The following is a 13,531-nucleotide window of genomic DNA, read 5'->3' as shown; positions in this document are numbered from 1 at the left end:
ATGTGCAAACTCCACACAGTCAGTCGCCTGAGTCGGGAATTGAACCCGGGTCTCAGGCGCTGTGAGGCAGCAGTGCTAACCACTGTGCCACCGTGCCGCCCACTAAGGATGTAAGTAAAGAGTTGACAGCACTGTGAGGATGAGAGAGGGTGTTGTTTTGACATTAGGAGCAGCCCTGGGAGTGTAGGAACAGTTCCCAATGCCCAGAGAGCCCATGGTTAATAAAGTCCAGGCAGAGTTAGCAATCTATAGAGGCAACACAATCCATGATTACAGCTATAGACACAGAAAACCTGCTGACGTGGGGATCTGTTCAAACCAGGAGGGTTAAAATGTAGTGATTTTACAAATATTTCCGCAGCGGGTCTCTGAGTGGGCATACAAATGGGGAGCAGGTGTCACATTGACACACTGGTTTGTCACCGCCCAGTCACCTCTCACTCAGGGCTTTTCACAAAAAGTAACAAAAAATATGATTTATTTCCTTTTCTCTTTGATTGGTTTACCGGTGTCTGGTGTTCCTCTCAGTTTCTCCTTCTGTTGTTCCCCCCCCTCAAGGGATCAAAGGGAACGGGGGAGAAAGCAGGAACAGGGGATTGAGTTGGATGATCATACTGAATGGTAGAGCTGGCTCGAAGGGCCGAATGGCCTACTCCTGCTCATATTTACTATGTTTCTGTGTTTCCATACCCCTCTTTTTCCCTCTGCTCCCCTGTTGTTACTCTGCACCACTTTCCAGTTAATCTTTTTCCCCTCCTGATGAATGGTCTAAGGCATTCATTCTGATCTCTATGTCAATGGTGGGGAGCTACCAGGGAGGAGCACAGTATTTGAGCTGCATCATGTTCAAACCTTGTCCCTGACAAATACACCAACTCCTGGTCCTGGCAACTTACCAATTTTCTTGGTACAGAGGTGGTTTCAATGTGTACTGCGAGATCCCACAGACAGGAACTTGTAAATATCTGAATAATCTATTGATTGATAGAGCTCCCCTAGAGCTTCCTAATGGCAGTGAGGAATGAACAAGTATCGGTCAAACCTGTGACACCAACATAGAGCCATACAGCACGGAAACAGACCCTTCGGCCCAACCAGGCCATGCTGACCCGAATCCCAAACTAAACTAGTCCCACCTGCCTGCTCCTGGCCCATATCCCTCCAGATCCTTCCTATTCGTGTACTTATCCAAATGTCTTTTCAACATTGTAACTGTACCTGCATCATATCCACCACTTCCACAAGAAATTAATTCCAGACGCAAACTCTGTGCAAAACATTTACTCCTCGTGTCTTGTTTAAATCTGTCTCCTCTCACCTTAAAAATGTGCCCTCAGTTTTGAAATCCCCTATTGTAGGGAAAGGACAACCACCATTAATATTATCAGTATCTCTCATGATTTTACAAACTTCTATAAAGTCACCTCTCAACCTCCTATGCTCCAGTAAAGAAGGTCCCAGCCTCTTCTTATAACCCAAACCCTCCATATCAGGCAATATTCTTGTATATCTCTTCTGAACACTCTCCAGTTTAATAATATCCTTCCTGGAACTGGTCCAGAACTGGACGCAGTACTCCAGAAGGTGGTAATCCTGTACATCCTGAACATGATGCAATTTTGGTGGCTCAGTGGTTAGCACTGCTGCCTCACAACGCCAGGAACCCGGGTTCAATTCCAGCCTTGGGTGACTGTCTGTGTGGAGTTTGCACATTCCCTCCGTGTCTGTGTGGTTTTCCTCCGGGTGCTCCAGTTTCCTCCCACAGTCTAAAGATGTGCAGGTCAGGTGAATTGGCTGTGCAAAATTGGTCATGCTAAGGCAATTAGTCAGAGAGAAATGGGTCTGGGTGGGTTACTCTCCGAAGGGTTGGTGTGGACTTGTTAGGCTGAAGGGCCTGTTTCAACACAGTAGGGAATCTAATCTCAATCCCAACTCCTATACTCAACATATCCACAAATAAATGTAAAACCATATTGTTCAGGACATGGGGAGAACATCATCTGACGTTTGTGTATATCAGTATGGCGCTGCCTCAGCACTGACCCTCCAACAGTGCAGCACTGCCTCAGCACTGACCCTCCAACAGTGCAGCACTGCCTCAGCACTGACCCTCCAACAGTGTGGCACTGCCTCAGCACATACCCTCCAACAATGCGGCACTCCCTCAGCACTGACCGTCTAACAGTGCGGCGCTCCCTCAGCACTGACCTTCCAACAGTGTGGCACTCCCTCAGCACTGACCCTCCAACAGTGAGGCACACCCTCCACCCTGACCTTGCAGCAGTGCGACACTCCCTCCGCCCCGACCCTCTGACAGTGTGGTACTCCCTCAGCGCTGACCCCTCCTATAGTGCCCATTCACTTAGCCCTGACCCTCTGATAGTGTGGCATTGACCCTCTGACAGTGAGGCACTCCCTCAGCACTGACCCTCCGACAACGCGGCGCTCGCTCAGCACTGACCCTCCGACAACGCGGCGCTCCCTCAGCACTGACCCTCTGACAGTGCAGCACTCTCTCAGCCATGTTAGTGAGAATACAGAGATACAGGTTACAAGATTAGATGGGATTGAGGTTGACAAAGAGGACATTTTAGCAATTTTGGAAGATCTGAAAATAGATAAGACCCTGGGGCCGGATGGGATTTATCCACGGATTCTCTGGGAAGCCAGGGAGGAGATTGACGAGCCTTTAGCTTTGATCTTTATGTCATCATTGTTGACAGGAATAGTGCCAGAAGGCTGGAGGATAGCAAATGTTGTCCCTTCTTTAAGAAGGGGAGTAGAGACAACCCTGGTAATTATAGGCCAGTGAGCCTTACTTCAGTTGTGGGTAAGGTGTTGGAAAAGGTTATAAGAGATAGGATTTATAATCATCTGTAAAGGAATAATTTGATTAGGGATAGTCAATATGGTTTTGTGAAGGTTAGGTCGTGCCTCACAAACCTTATTGAGTTCTTTGAGAAGGTGACCAAACAGGTGGATAAGGGTCAAGCAGTTGATGTGGTGTATATGAACTTCAGTAAGGTGTTTGATAAAGTTTCTCATGGTGGGCTATTGCACAAAATAAGGACTTTCAGGATTGAGGGTGAGTTAGTGGTTTGGATCAGAAATTGGCTGGCTGAACGAAGACAGAGGGTGGTGGTCGGTGGGAAATGTTCATCCTGGAGCTCGGTTACCAGTGGTGTTTTGGGGCCCCTGCTGTTTATCATTTTTATAAATGATCTGGAGGTGGGCATAGAGGATAGGTTAGTAAATTTGTAGATGACCTTAAAGTGGGCAGAATTGTGGATAGTGCCGAAGGATGTTGTGGGTTACAGACAGACATCGATAATATGCCGAGCTGGGCTGAGGCTGGTAAATGGAGTTTAATGCAGAATAGTGTGAGGTAGTTCACTTCAGAAGATGTAGCAGGAATGCAGAGTACTGGGCTAATGGTAAAATTCTTGGCAGTGTAGATGAACAGAGAGATCTTGGTGTCCAGGTGCACAAATCCCTGAAAGTTGCTACCCAGGTTGAGAGGGTTGTTAAGAAGGCATATGGTGTGTTGGCGTTTATTGGTAGGGGGATTGAATTTCGGAGCCACAAGATCATGCTTCAGCTGTTCAAGACACTGGTGCGGCCGCACCTGGAGTATTTTGGACAGTTCTGGTCACCACATTATAGGAACGATGTGGAAGCTTTGGAAAGGATTCAGAGATTTACTAGGCTGCCTGGTATGGAAGGAAGGTCTCCTGAGGAAAGGCTGAGGGAACTGAGGCTGTTTTTGTTTGAGAGAGAAGAAGGTTGAGAGGTGACTTAATCGAGATGTACAGGATTATCAGAGGGTTAGAAAGGGTGGACAGTGAGAGCCTTTTTCCAAGTATGGGGACAGCAAGCACGAGGGGGCATAGCTTTAAATTGAGGGGTGATAGATTTAGGAGAGATATCAGGGTAGTTTCTTTACTCAGAGAGTAGTATGGGTGTGTGACGACATGTCTGCAACAGTCATAGACTCCGCAATGTTAAGCACATTTAAACGGGCATTGGGCATATATATGGATAATAATGGAATGGTATAGGTTAGATGGGCAGCAGAGTCAGCACAACATCGGGGGCTGAAGGGCCTGTACTGTGTTGTAATGTTCTATGTTCTATGACCCTCGGTAATAGAGAATGGAGACCTGACCTCTCAGCCTGGGGACAGGAATATCCCAGTGTGGGGCAATGGCTGACAATATTTAACAATGTTTGAATGGAGCTGGTCAAGCAGTAATACGTCAATAAAAACCGAATGAACCGCGGATGCTGTCAGTCAGATGGAGTACTGTTTGTCCACATTCATTCCGAGGTTGAAGTGTTCATTTCCTAATTGTGGAGAGCTCTGTTGTAAGGTCAGATGTGAAGGGTCTCTCTGAGCTGGATGTGATGTGAAGGCCTGTTAAGGAGTGAGTTTTTTGAGTGTTACTTTGTTGTACATGAGGAAGTGGTAATCTGCCAATGATGTGGAAATATTAGCCCCCACCGACATCGCCCTAAACCCTGTCAGTGTGGAAACACATTAGCTGCAGTTACACCAGAGCTTCTACAGCATCAGAGAGCCCGCTGTTCCTCCTTGCTTTCAAACTGCTTTAACTTAGTGACTACTTTTGTGATGGAACAAGACAGTACAATTCTGGATCTAAATTCAAACCAATCCTGAACTGACCCAGGACAATGTTCATCTGACCCTCTGGAATACTGGTTTGCAGTTGCAACTCTCACACGCTCAAACTTGCTTTAAATATCGGAAAGTGCACAGCTGCTCTGACCACCGTAGAGTCTGCCTCGAGATTCGTTCACATCGCGTCTTGTTACCCCTCCCTCCTCAAGCTCACCAACCTACCGTGACTCAGAGTATTGAATACAGGGAGTTGGGAGGTCATGTTGTGACTGTACAGGACATTGGTTAGGCCACTTTTGGAATATTATGTGCAGTTCTGGTCTCCCTGCTATAAGAAGATGTTGTGAAACTTGAAAGGATTCAGAAAAGATTTACAAGGATGTTGCCAGGGTTAGAGGATTTGAGTTATAGGGAGAAGCTGAATAGGCTGTTCTCCCTAGAGCATCGGAGGCTGGGGGGGGTGACCTTATAAAAGTTTATAAAATCATGAGGGACATGGTTAGAAAAAACAGACAAGGTCTTTTCCCTGGGGTCGGGGAATCCAGAACTAGAGGGCATAATTTTATGTGAGAGGGGAAAGATATAAAAGGGACCTAAGGGGCAACTTTTTCACACAGAGGGTGGTACGTGTATGGAATGAGCTGCCAGACGAAGTGGTGGAGGCTGGTACAATTACAACATTTAAAAGGCATTTGGATGGGTATATGAATAGGAAAGGTTTGGAGGGATATGGGCTGGGAGCTGGCAGGTGGGACTAGACTAGGTTGGGATATCTGTTTGGCATGGACGGGTTGAACCGAAGGGTCTGTTTCTGTGCTGTACATCTCTATGGGTCTCAATGATTCTATGACTCATGGTGAATCAGAGACTTGATCTTCAAATTGACACCCTGGTTTTCAAATCCTTCCTACGTTGACTCAGGCCTCTTTGATCTTGTCATTCCCTCTATCTGAGTGCTAACCAGCTCTCGCCGTATTCCTCTAATCCCCGCCTCATTAATACATCCCACTTCCCTCTCTCCTCATTGGCAGCTCTCTCATTTCCCTCTCTCTCTGCCTCGCTACCTCTCTCTCCTCTTTTAAGACACTCCTTAATATTTACCTCTCTGACCAAGATTCTTGTCTCTTTTTAAAGTTTCATTCAGGGATGTGGGTGTCACTGGCTGGGCCAGTATTTATTGCCCATCCCTAGTTGCCCCTTGAGAAGGTGGGGGTGAGCTGACTTCTTGACCTGCTGCAGTCCATGTGCTGTGGGTTTATATATATTATATTATATTATAGATTATATATATTACTTACAGTGTGGAAACAGGCCCTTCGGCCCAACAAGTCCACACCGACCCGCCGAAGCGCAACCCACCCATACCCCTACATTTACCCCTTACCTAACACTACGGGCAATTTAGCATGGCCAATTCACCTGACCCGCACATCTTTGGACTGTGGGAGGAAACCGGAGCACCCGGAGGAAACCCACGCAGACACGGGGAGAACGTGCAAACTCCACACAGTCAGTCGCCTGAGTCGGGAATTGAACCCAGGTCTCAGGCGCTGTGAGGCAGCAGTGCTAACCACTGTGCCACCGTGCCGCCCATGTGGGTTGACCCACAATGCCCTTAGGGAGGGAATTCCAGGATTCTGATCCAGTGACAGTGAAGGAACAGCGGTATATTTCCAAGTCAGGATGGTTAGTGGCTGGGAGGGGAACCTGCAGGGGGTGGTGTTGTATGTGCTGCTGCCCTTGTATTTTGGAAGTGGTTGTGGGTTTGGAAGGAGCTGTCTGAGGATCTTTGGTGAATTTCTCCAGTGCATCTTGTTGATGGTACACACTGCTGCTACTGAGCATTGGTGATGGAGGGAGGGGAGCTTTGTGGATGTGGGGCCAATCAAGTGGCCTGGATGGTGTCGAGCTTCTTGAGTGTTGTTGGAGCTGCCCCCATCCAGGCAAGTGGGGAGTATTCCATCACACTCCGGACTTGTACTTTGTAGAAGGTTGGACAGGCTTTGAGGAGTCAGGAGGTGAGTTACTTGCCGCAGTATTCCAAGCCTCTGACCTGCTCTTGTAGCTACTATGTTTGTGTGGCGAGTCCAGTTAAGTTTCTGGTCAATGTCCTGTTCTGTCCAAATGTCCTTATGCGATTCAGTGTCAAACTTTGATTGGAAACATAGCTATGAAGTGCTTTGCAATGTTTTGCTGCACTAAGATGCTACATAAATGCAAGGTGCTGTTGTGAGCAGTTCTCAGTGATTCAGAACAATCTGAAGTGAATCAGACCTCGGCTCTCCTTCCTGCATCACATCATGTTACCAGACTGAGTAAAAATAAAAGAAACCTTCCTCATTAACTAAATTAATTTGACAAGGCTCAACTATATTTTTATACAGAACAGAACAACATCACTGCAGAAGTAATGAATCAGTTTGAAGGGCTTTTAGAACACATTAAGGTGTTACGTGAATGCAGGTCCTCCCTTTTGTCAGGGAGTTGTGATTTTTGGATTGTTGCTTGACCCTGTTACTTAATAATATTGGGATTTGGAAGCTAAAAAAGTCAATTGATTTTCAGTGTGTGTATAATCCCTGAACAGAAACCCATTGGCCTTTTTCACCCCACCCCCCACCGGGTCCCATGTCCCCACCAACCCCCCCCACCGAACTCTCCATGAATTGTGCTCAGACTGATGTCCTCCTAGGTCCCCAAACTTCCACTCCAACAGACTGCCCATATTAAGAAGATTGGCCAACTCTTCCTTCTCCCACCTCGAGCTGAAATAATTGTAGTGGGGAGGGAGAGTGAGGCCCTAAAGTCTTCATTGACTTCAGGTGGAGATGAGGAGGACCTTCCTCCCAAGGGGAGTGGATCTTGGAACTTTTTACTGTAGAGGGCTATCAAGGTTGGGAGAGACAAAGTTTTAATCGTCAATGGAAATCAAGAGGTTGTGGGAAATGATAGGAGTGTGGAGTTGTGTGTATGGAATGAGCTGCCAGAGGAAGTGGTGGTGGCTGGTACAATTACAACATTTAAAAGGCATCTGGATGGGTATATGAATAGGAAGGGTTTAGAGGGATAGGGGCCAGGTGCTGGCAAATGGGACTAGATTAGGTTAGGATATCTGGTTGGCATGGACGAGTTGGACCCAAAGGTCTGTTTGCGTGCTGTACATCTTGCTGACCCTATGATCAGATCAGCCATGATCTCACTGAATGGTGGAGCAGACTCGATGGGCTGAATGGCCTACTCCTCCTGTTTAGAGACAAAAAAAAATTGCAGATGCTGGAATCCAAAGTAGCCAAACAGAAAGCTGAAAGAACACGGCAAGCCAGGCAGCACCAGGAGGTGGAGGTCAACATTTCAGGTGTAACCCTTCTTCATCCCAAAACGTCGAATTCTCTCCCTCCTGATGCTGCCTGCCTTGCTGTGTCCCCCTCCCTCCTGATGCTGCCTGCCTTGCTGTGTCCCCCTCCCTCCTGATGCTGCCTGCCTTGCTGTGTCCCTCTCCCTCCTGATGCTGCCTGCCTTGCTGTGTCCCCCTCCCTCCTGATGCTGCCTGCCTTGCTGTGTCCCCCTCCCTCCTAATGCTGCCTGCCTTGCTGTGTCTCCCTCCCTCCTGATGCTGCCTGCCTTGCTGTGTTCCTCTCCCTCCTGATGCTGCCTGCCTTGCTGTGTCCCTCTCCCTCCTGACGCTGCCTGCCTTGCTGTGTCCCCCTCCCTCCTAATGCTGCCTGCCTTGCTGTGTCCTCCTCCCTCCTAATGCTGCCTGCCTTGCTGTGTTCCCCACCCTCCTGGTTGTCTACACCGCCTGCTGTGGTTTATTGAAGGATCTCAGTTGGGAGTGGGGTAAGATGGTCGAGCGTGGCCCACGAATGTTTGGTTTTTTTGTTGTTGCTGCTGTGTGGGAGCTCTGAGGCCAGCCTCTGGCTTCAGCCAACAGTCACACAGCAATGCTGCTCCCTCCCCCAGAGTTTGATCTGGGCAGAGGCAGTGAGATGCAGGGGTTCGAACCCAGCACCATGCCACCCTCCCAACTACAGGCGCCCAGCCTCTGAGACACACTCAGGTCACCAGACATTCCATCAAAGAGGAGTGTTAAAGAGGAGAGAGGAAGGGGGACGGAGGGGGCTGGGTGGGGGGTGGGGGGGAGGGAGCGCAGTGGGGGTGGCAGGATTGGACAGAAGCTCAGAGCCCCAGTAGGTGAAAACCCTTGGAAAGGTCAAACCCAGAACTTGCCCACCGCCTGATCTTTTTGAGTGTGTTCCATTGGGGAACCAGTCAGAACTATACAACAGTAATCGCTGCCTAAGGCTATGGATGACAGAATCGTTACGGTGCAGAAAGAGGCTATTCAGCCCATCAAGCCTGCACCAGTTCCATCCCCTAACGCCAATCTCCTGCCTTTTCCTCACTTCCCTGCACACCGTTTCTAACGAACGAGCCATCTAATCCCGTCTGGAATGCCTCCGTTGAACCTGCCTCCCCCACGTTCCCAGACCCGAACTACTGACTGTGTAAAAGTGATTTTTCACACTTCACGTTTGCTTCATTTGCACAGTTTTCCACATCTGCACCTTCTCTTTTTTTCTTTGATGAGCAGGAACAACTTCTCTCTGTCTAGATAAGATAAAATATTTTGGCTTCCAAACATTAATAGATGGAGATGGTATTATAAAAGTTTTGGACTATCTTTCTGTTCTATATTTTAATCTTTTATGAGCTATTCCAGTTGCGGCCAGTTAAAAATAGTGTCTGTTTGCTACCATCACAAGATAAAGGATTTTTTTGGTTGAACTTTCACCCTTGATTAAATAACTCCCTTCTCTGTGAATAGATTCAGACTAGCTCCATGTTTGTGAATGTGATTCTATTACCCAAAGCCTCTCTTTAAGCCTCAGACTCTGGTATGGTGGTATGGAGGTATCTGCCCACCCCCTTGGTGGTCTTTATTGGTGGTGATGGGGGTCTTGCTTTTAGCTGGACAGTCAACAAGAATCCACCATTCCCTCTTTTCAGGATCACTGCTGGTTGGAGCATCAATCAGGTGTGTAACTGGGAAGCGGTGATCCCATCCCCACCCCATCCCCTAAAGGCAGCCAATCAAAGACTCTAGACTGAGCTCTACATTGCTCAGTGGCGCCACTGTGAAGCCACATGGCTGTGGCCGGTACTGCTACCACTCACAGGGTTTTTTTTGCTTTCTCTTTTTCATTTTTCCCCCAGCCCCCATGGTGTGTGTGTGTGTGTGTGTGTGTGTGTGTGTGTGTGTGTGTGTGTGTGTAGGTGTAAGACACAGTGAGAGACACAAGGGGTATGAATCTTTATTCAATTTCCACCACCAGGAAGAAAGAAAACACCCGAGTGGCCAGTGACCAAAGGGCAATGCTGTGTGATCAAACAGTGAGGGGAGGGCAGGGACTAAATCAAAATAGAGTTGGAGGGGGAAGTAATGCACTCCATTACCACTCACAGGTTGACCTGCTCAGCAGGTCAGTGATTGGATATGATTTGATTGATTACTGTCACGTACTGAGATACAATGAAACGTATTGTTTTCCATGCCAACCAGGCAAATTACGGCTTTCATAAGGACATCAGGGTAATAGAACAGAATGCAGAATATAGTGTTACAGCAACAGAAAAGGTGCAGAGGAAGACTAACTCTAATATATGAGGATCCCTTCATCAGTCTGATAACAGCGGGGAAGAAGCTGTTCCATAATGGCAGGAGAGGGTCCAGCAAGTTTAGGGAATGGTGTGAGGACACTCACAGGAGAGGAAGGGGTCGATTTCCAGTGAATCCCATCCATGATTCTCTCATTTTTCCAAATCTGGCTCTTTCAGCCAGCAGCAGAACCCAGTCAGATACCAGCCTGCCAACTGGGAACCCAGTGAGATACCAGTCTGCTAACTGGGAACCCAGTGAGATACCAGTCTGCTAACTGGGAACCCAGTCAGATACCAGCTTGTTAACTGGGAACCCAGTCAGATAGCAGCCTGCCAACTGGGAACCCAGTCAGATAGCAGCCTGGCTAAATGGGCACGGTGAATATTGATACCATCAGAATGAGGACATTAAAGTGAAGTAGAATTGTCCACCTAAAGTTGGTAATAGGCAGCAACAAAGGAAGTCCAGCAGGAGCTGCCCATGAGGCTTCCAGTTCCTCGGGCTGGTGAGGCCAGAAACAGGGAGATAATGGACTTGAATGTGTGGCTGGGAAACTGGTGCAGGAAGCAAGGATTTAAATTCTGGATCACTGGGGTATGTTTTGTGGTAAGCATAAATTCTACAAGAGAGACGGTTTGCACCTTAATAGGTTAGGGACCAGCGTTCTGGTAGGCAGGTTTGCTACTGCAACACAGCTACGTTTAAACTAAGTAGCGGTGGGGGGGGAGTTAGAACAAGGGAAGTCAAGAAAGACAACTGTATCAATGAGGCAGAAAACTCAGAAAGGGATCATGCTGTAAGGTTGAGTGAAATAGGAGTTGATGGGAAGGGTGAGGGCAGTAACAAATTAAAAATACTATACATGAATGCACGAAGCATTAGAAATAAGATGGATGAGCTTGAGGCTCTTTTGGAAATTGGCAGATACGATATTGTGGGGATAACTGAGACGTGGCTTCAAGTGGACAAGCCCTGGGAAATGAATATTCAAGGCTACACATGCTATTGTAAGGACAGACTGATGGGCAGAAGGGGAGGGGTAGCCATGTTGGTAAGGGATGATATTCAGTCCCTTGCGTAGGAGACCTGGAATCAGGTGATGTAGAGTCAGTGTGGATAGAGCTGAGAAATACTAAGGGTAAAAAGACCTTCTTGGGAGTTATCTACAGGCCCCCAAACAGTAGTCTGGTGTCGGATGTAAGATGAATCAGGAGCTGAAATTGGCCTGTTGCAAAGATGTTACTGCAGTTGTTATGGGGGATTTCAACATGCAGGTAGACTGGGAGAATCAGGATGGTATTGGACCTCAAGAAAGAGACTTTGTGGAGTGCCTCCGAGATGGATTCTTAGAACAGCTGGTGCTGGAGCTGACCAGGGAGAAGGCAGTTCTGGATCTGGTATTGTGCAATGAACCAGAATTGGTCAGGGACCTCGAAGTGAAGGAGCCATTGGGAAGTAGTGACCATAATACAATAAGCTTCAATCTGCAATTTGAGAGGGAGAGGGTACAATTGGAAGTGACAATATTTCTGTTGAATAAAGGGAGCTGTGGAGCTATGAGGGAGGAGCTGGCCAAAGTTCAATGGTGCAATACCTTAGCAGGGATGACAGTGGAGGAACAATGGTGGATATTTCTGTGTTTAATGCAGAAGTTGCAGGATCAGTTCATTCCTAAAATGAAGAAAGATCCCTGGAGGAGGCTTGGGTGGCCATGGCTGATGAGGGAAGTTAAGAAACATATAAAGTTAAAAGAGAAATAGTGTAACATAGCAAAGATAAGTGGGAAAACAGAGGACTGGGAAGCTTTTAAAGAACAACAGAGGATTACTAAGAAGGAAATACGCAGAGAAAAAATGAGGTACGAGGGTAAACTGGCCAATAATATAACGGAGGATAGTAAAAGTTTTTTTAGGTATGTGAAAAGCAAAAAAATGATGAAGACTAAAATTGGGCCCTTGAAGACAGAAACAGGGGAATATATTACAGGGAACAAAGAAATGGCAGAAGAATTGAATTGGAACTTTAGATCTGTATTCACTGGGGAAGACACAAGCAATCTCCCTGAGGTAACAGTGACTAAAGGACCTGAACTGAAGGGAATTTATATTTGCCAGGACTTGGTGTTGGAGAGACTGTTATGTCTGAAGGTTGGTAAGTCCCCAGGGCCTGATGGTCTACATCCCAGGGTACTGGAGGAGGTGGCTCGAGAAATTGTGGATGCATTGGCGATTATTTTCCAGAGTTCGATAGATTCGGGATCAGTTCTTGCGGATTGGAGGGTGGCTATTGTTATACCATTTTTAAGAAAGGAGCGAGAGAGAAAGCAGGAAATTATAGACCAGTTAGTCTGACCTCAGTGGCGGGAAAGATGCTGGAGTCTATTATAAAGGATGAAATTACGACACATCTGGATAGTAGTAACAGGATAGGTCAGAGTCAGCATGGATTTATGAAGGGGAAATCATGCTTGACTAATCTTCTAGAATTTTTTGAGGAAGTAACTCTGAAGAAGGACGAGGGAGATCTAGTAGATGTAGTGTACCTGGACTTTTAGAAAGCTTTTGATAAAGTCCCACATAGAAGGTTAGTGAGCAAAATTAGGGCGCATGGTATTGGTGGTAAAGTACTAACTTGGATTGAAGGTTGGTTGGCTGACAGGAAACAAAGAGTAGTGATAAATGGCTCCCTTTCAGAATGGCAGGTAGTGACCAGTGGGGTACCGCAGGGATCAGTGCTGGGACCACAGCTTTTTACAATATATGTTAATGATATAGAAGATGGTATTAGCAATAACATTAGCAAATTTGCTGATGATACAAAGCTGGGTGGCAGGGTGAAATGTGAGGAGAATATTAGGAGATTACAGGGTGACCTGGACAGGTTAGGTGAGTGGACAGATGCATGGCAGATGCAGTTTAATGTGGAGAAAGGGATGGTTATCCACTTTGGTGGCACGAACAGGAAGGCAGATTACTACCTAAATGGAATCAATTTAGGTAAAGGGGCAGTACAGAGTGATCTGGGTGTTCTTGTACACCAGTCAATGAAGGTAAGCATGCAGGTACAGCAGGTAGTAAAGAAAGCTAATAGCATGCTGGCCTTCATAACAAGAGGGATTGAGTATAGAAGCAAAGAGGTGCTTCTGCAGCTGCACAGGACCCTGGTGAGACCACACCTGGAGTACTGTGTGCAGTTCTGGTCTCCAAATTTGAGGAAAGACATTCTGGCTATTG

The 13,531-nt window shown here is 47.1% G+C and overlaps 1 protein-coding gene across 4 annotated transcripts in view; it reads left to right on the top strand.

Moving 5' to 3' along the window:
• The window catches only part of LOC132833335 (electrogenic sodium bicarbonate cotransporter 1-like), a 205,798-nt gene that overhangs the window by 83,305 nt on the left and 108,962 nt on the right, over positions 1-13,531 (top strand). The window lies entirely within an intron of this gene.

The sequence above is a fragment of the Hemiscyllium ocellatum genome, chromosome 36, assembly GCF_020745735.1.
Source record: "Hemiscyllium ocellatum isolate sHemOce1 chromosome 36, sHemOce1.pat.X.cur, whole genome shotgun sequence".
Taxonomy (NCBI): Eukaryota; Metazoa; Chordata; class Chondrichthyes; order Orectolobiformes; family Hemiscylliidae; genus Hemiscyllium; species Hemiscyllium ocellatum.
The sequence above is the reverse complement of the archived record's forward strand: the minus strand, read 5'-3'. Positions and strand labels throughout refer to the sequence as shown.